Source organism: Castor canadensis, chromosome 16 (assembly GCF_047511655.1).
Source record: "Castor canadensis chromosome 16, mCasCan1.hap1v2, whole genome shotgun sequence".
In the NCBI taxonomy this organism is placed as follows: Eukaryota; Metazoa; Chordata; class Mammalia; order Rodentia; family Castoridae; genus Castor; species Castor canadensis.
Window position 1 is genome coordinate 26,108,920 of NC_133401.1, and position 5,444 is coordinate 26,114,363.

The 5,444-nt window shown below is 51.4% G+C and overlaps 1 pseudogene; it reads right to left on the reverse strand.

Moving 5' to 3' along the window:
* Positions 1–1,218: 1,218 nt before the first annotated feature.
* Positions 1,219–4,897, reverse strand: LOC109675640 (leukocyte immunoglobulin-like receptor subfamily A member 6; annotated as a pseudogene).
* Between the last annotated feature and the right edge of the window lie 547 nt (positions 4,898–5,444).

The window sequence follows — 5,444 nt, forward strand, 5'->3', positions numbered from 1 at the left end:
CCTGCGCAGAGTCCACCCTTGACTGGCCCTTGAGAGATCCCACCCACACTGAGGCCCAGGTCACCCACTCCATACTCACCTGACCTCCTTCCTTTGCCCTGACACTGGTGACTGAGGATAAAGATTAGGAGGAGGAGGAGGAGGAATAGGAGGAGGAGGAGGAGGAGGAGGAGGAAGAGCATCAGAAATGGCCACTGAGACCCCAATGAGAAATTTTTGGTATCCCTCCAGTCCTTGGGGATAAGAGATACCATGAAGAAGGTACAATGTTGCTTAACTGAGCACCTACTGTGTACCAGGCCCATGCTGAGTATTTGTAAACTTCTCCTCTGACCATCACACTCCTGCAATATGGCATTGTCACTCCCACCCAACCAGTTTGCAGAGGTGGAAACTGAGGCTAAGGGAGGTGAATCATCTGCCCCAGATCACCAGCAGGAAGTAGCAGAACTGTTGTTGGACCTGGGATATCTGACTTCCAGCCTTGTTTTCTCTGCCAGATCTGAGCCCCCTGAGCTGGAGGGAAAAAGACTGAACACCACTGGCACAGCCCTGTGCCCCTCCCTGCACAATGTCACCACAGTCTTGTGCCCCTCCCTCCACAATGTCACTGTCACTGTACCACTCCCCCTCCCTCACAATGTCACTATCACTGTGGTAGACCTGACAGGCTTAGGAGGTCTCCTCTACCATGAGTGCTACAATGTTAAGCACTTCAAGGACCTTGAAGTTCTGGACCAAGTCTCTCCTTTATACTTGGAGAAATTGAGGCCCACATGGGAGAAAGTCTTGTCCAAGTCCATGTCTCTAGGGGAGGCTGCATTAACCCCATAGCTCAGCTTCTTCCTTCTATATCACACCTCCCAATAGATCTCATTTATGGTTCTGGGGTTCTCCCTATGAGGATGAGGGGCTGAAGCTCAGGGCCTGTGGGAGTGGATGGGAGGTTAGAGCTCCCTGCTTCCCACCTTAGCCTGGCTGCTTTCCACTCAGCCTGTTCCTCAACATCTCTCTTCACTTGACCCCACCCTCATGCAGTCCAGCCTCTGAGCCACTGAGGTTCAGGGGTATTTGCCCACATTTTTTTCTAATATTCAAATGTCTGGACACAGGTAGAGCTGAGACAGAAACTAAGATTTAGATGGCCTGAGATGTCTCCAGGCAGCCTGGGGACCCAGGACACTCCTTGTTCAGAGGCCACTGAGACTCACTAGCTGTTCAGATGGGCCCTGAATGTGGGGGTCTGGATCTCACAGAGGGTCCTATGAATGAGGGCATGAGGATGGTAAGGCGCTTGGTCTCCTCTTAGGAATCCTGTTTTTGCTCACTCCCCTACATCTACCCTGTGGTCTCCCCAAGATCCTCCCTATGCCCACCTAGCCTTTCCCCAATTCCAATGAGGTGGAGGGGGTGCACATGCCTGGGAGACCCCTCTTATCCTCCTTCTTTCTGAGGAATGAAGCACCCTTTACCTGGTCCTCCCTAGGCCCCCACAATCTTATTCCAGTCCAGAGCTTCCAGGGAGCACAGACCAGAGTGAGTCCTTTGTCTCAGAGAAGACAGGGTTAGGAGTGTCTCACCTGAAACCCCGAGCTCCAAGGGGTCACTAGGATGTGACAACAGGTAAGGGGATGAGCTTCAAGACCTATAACACTTGTAGGTTCCCCCAAGGACTGAGGTCACAACCGTCATGGAGATTTCTGCCTGGTGCTGCTGCGCACAGGACTTTGATTTGAGATGCAGTAGGGGATCCCTCCTTGGATAGACAGAAAGTGTCCATCAGTCTCTCTGACTGACACATAAGTGTCACATCTTCTCCTGGGGACACAGTGGGTCCTGGCTATACCAAGAGCAAAAGTTTGTCAGGGAGCTGTCCTAGAGAGAAGGAGGAGTGTGAGGGCCTGCCCCACCTTATTCTGAGCAGAGACCTGTCCCACTAGGGACCTTTCTGGCTGACATTGTTTCTTTGACCCTGTATTTCCACAACCCTCCTTATCTGTCTCCATCCCTGACACCCCCACACATGATCATGGCCATTCATGGAGCTCCCCTAAAGTCTGACTGATATTGCTTGGCATCTTACCTGTGTTTAGGATGTCCACAGGGTTACTAGGAGCTGACCACTCTTGCTCATAATTTTTAGACTTCAGTTATTATTTGTTTTTAGATGAATTTTCAGGCCTGTTCTGATAACTCTAGTGCCTGTACAATTTTTCAGACACACAGATGGCAGCCGGTGGCTCTCTTTACTGCCTTCCCGTCCAACTCAGAGGAGAGGCTGTGTGCACCATAGCAGCTGTACTGGCCCCCATGGAAGCTACTCACAGGGCCCAGAGGGAAGGTGACCTGAAAAAGCCCAGCCAGGGGCTACTGGCCAGGTCACTGGGTGATGTCATACCCAGGCTTCCTTGTATAGAGCAAATTCATCATAGATGATGTCAGAGTGACACTGAAGAGTCAGATTCTCTCCAGGGTACAGAACAGGACCCTGCCTCGTCAGGAGTGATGGCTTTCTGGACACCCCTGGAAGGAAGATGACCCGGAACTGAGGTGATGCTACTTGCCAAACACCTCCCTCCTCCCATCCTGCCTGCATGTCTCACTGCCTGTCACACTCTGGGTCTCTGACTCAAGGTCCTCAAGCTCCTCTCAGGCCTGCTCCAACTGGGGTTCCCTAGAAGTAGGGCTCATGGAAACATGTTTGGACTCCCCAAAATGATTTGTGTCATTACCTGAAATATGTAGTTCAAGGGGGTCACTAGGCTCTGACCACACCTGAGGTTGGCTCTTGTAATAACCTTAGCATCTGATCATTCACCTGTGGCTGGTGTTCACAGGTCCCACAGTGATGAGGACCTGGAAATGCCCATTGGGGTATCGCTGTGAGTCCAGGACCCAGGAGAGCTTGTGTTCTCCTTCTTTTGTCAAAATAACCCTGCTGTGAAGCACACTGGAGGGTCACATTCCTTCCTGAGGTCACCGCAGGGCATGGTAGGGCTGAGAGGCAGGGTTTGTTGTAGACTTCTAAGAGAGAAGGAGACAGTGTGTTAAATTGGCTCACACCTCCCACATTATCCCTAGCCAGGGTTGGGAGGACTTTGAGAGGGGGACACCTCTGAGAACAACACCTGTCTTGAGAACAGAATCTGCAGCAGGGCCCCTGGGGATCTTCTCACCTGTTACCACCAGCTCAAGGGGGTCACTGTGCTCTGACAATCCAGCTTGGATTTGATAATAACAGTAATATCACCCTACATCATATTGTATCATGGATTGGATGGAGAACTTGGTCTTGTTCCTAGGCTGTGGCAGGTTCTGTCTTTTCCAGGGCTCTGAGCTTCCCTCTTTATACAGATGGTGCTCTTTGGCATCCAGGGTCCCCTTACATGAAATGGTCACAGGGCTTCCCCAGGTGATCACAGAGCCTGATTCAGCTGAAAGGGTGGATTTGGGGAGGGTCCCTGTAAGGAAGCAGGTGAGAAGGAAGCATATCTATTCTAAACATGGCACAGAGAATGTTGTACTTACAGATGATATTTAAGCAGATCCTTGAAAAGCGGAAAGACAGAGGACCCACATGAAGACCTGTCTCTCCTCTGGAACCTCTATTTCTAACTTCTACTGTTCTCTGAGTTTCTATATCACTGGTCCCCTGTCTCCCACACTCTGTCAATGGGTTCAGGACCCTGGCTCCCTTCAGTTTACTACACACCAAGTGGCCTCCCTTGGGATCTATGTCAAGTCTGAGGTCATTCAAAGGAAAGTTTGGGGTTTCCTCAGCTGAGACTTGAAGCTCCAGGGGGGTCACTGGGATTTGAGCACAAATGAAGGTTGTTTCTGTGACAGCCATAATATCTCAATGTCCACCTCTGGTTTGGATTCACTTGGCCCACAAGGAACAGAGCCTGGGACTTCCCTTTGGGAAAATTCTGTGAGTTCTGAGTCCAGGAGAGCTGGTGTTCTTCTTCCAGAGTCAAAATGAACCTGACAAATTCCTGCCATGAGACACACTGCTGAGTCACTGTCCTTCCTGAGGTCACCACAGGGCTGAGATTCTGGGTGTTCTGTAGGCTCCTAAAAGAGAAGGAAGAAGTGTGTCAAATGGTCTCACACCTCCCACATTATCCCCTGGGTGGAGCTGTGAGAGGGGGACAGCTCTGGAAGCTGACCCCCTTCCTGAAGTCAGGACCTGGGGTTGGGACTCCTGTTTGTCCTCTCACCTGTGATCACCAGTACCAGGGGGTCACTGTGCTTTCAACAGCCAGCAGGGCTATGACAGTAACAGTGATATTGCCCTGCATAGTTCTCTCACATGGATGGGAAGGAGAACTTGGCCTTACTCTTGGGTTGCAGTAGAGTCAGTTTTGACCCGGGTGCTGGGCTTCTCTCTTTATACAGATGGTATTCTTTGGCCTCCAGTGTCCCCTCACACCAGACAGTCACAGCCCTCTCCCAAGTGTTCACAGAGCCTGGCTCATTCCAGAGGGTGGGTTTGGGGAGGGTTCCTGCAAGGAAATCAGGGGCTGGGATCAAGGACATCCCCCAATCCAATCCCAGCTCTGAGCCAATTTCCCGCCAGACACCTCAGCATCAACCCACATGTGCTCTTTTCCATCTCTACTGCCCAGGGCTGTTCCCTTCTCCCCATGATGTGGTGGAACAGCTTTGAACACACTTACCTGCCTGCAATTGGGTCTTTGGTTCCAGACTCAGCCCTGGAAGTGAGTTCCATGTGAGATTTTGCCCTGAAGCCTGAGCAGGTTCTCTCCTCCTCAGATCCTCTTGAGCCCCTTGGGTCTCCTGATGAACCCAGGGGTGGCTATGTTTTGGTGTTCCTCCCAGACCTTCTCCCTTCTTTCTCACCAAGGCAGAACAAGGCTGTGATGGTCAGGGTCATACTGTCCTCATCCATTGCTGCAGCTGTGCAGAACAGACAAAAAAAAACGATATGTCTTTTGAGTCTGGGTTCTGCCTGTCACAGGGTTGTCAAGTAACTAGCCCCACAGGAAGAGAAACTGCCCTCCCCAGAAGCCTGTCTCTTGTGGTCCTATGTTTGGGACCAGGCTGGAAATAAGCTCTTTTAAGACAATCCCAACACAAGTGGGCACTCACAGATCCCCATCCATGTCCACCTCATCTGTCCCCATCTCACTGAGGGCTAGGTTGTAGCAGCAAATACACCTGGTTCTTTCAGAGCTGGCCTCTTCCAGTTAAGAGTGACTGGTCCTTCCCTCTCAATCCCTCCATGGAGTCACCATCACTCCTTCATCCCACCCACCTGTACTGCATTTTGGGGTCCCTACTATGGCCAGTCACCTCCACATCTCTGCACATGTTGCTGGGAAGTTGCATGTCCCTGCAGTAGGGCAGATGCAGAGCAGAAGAGACACAGAGAGCACCTGACTGCAGCTCACGTGGAGCTTCATCATGGGGATTAGCACAGA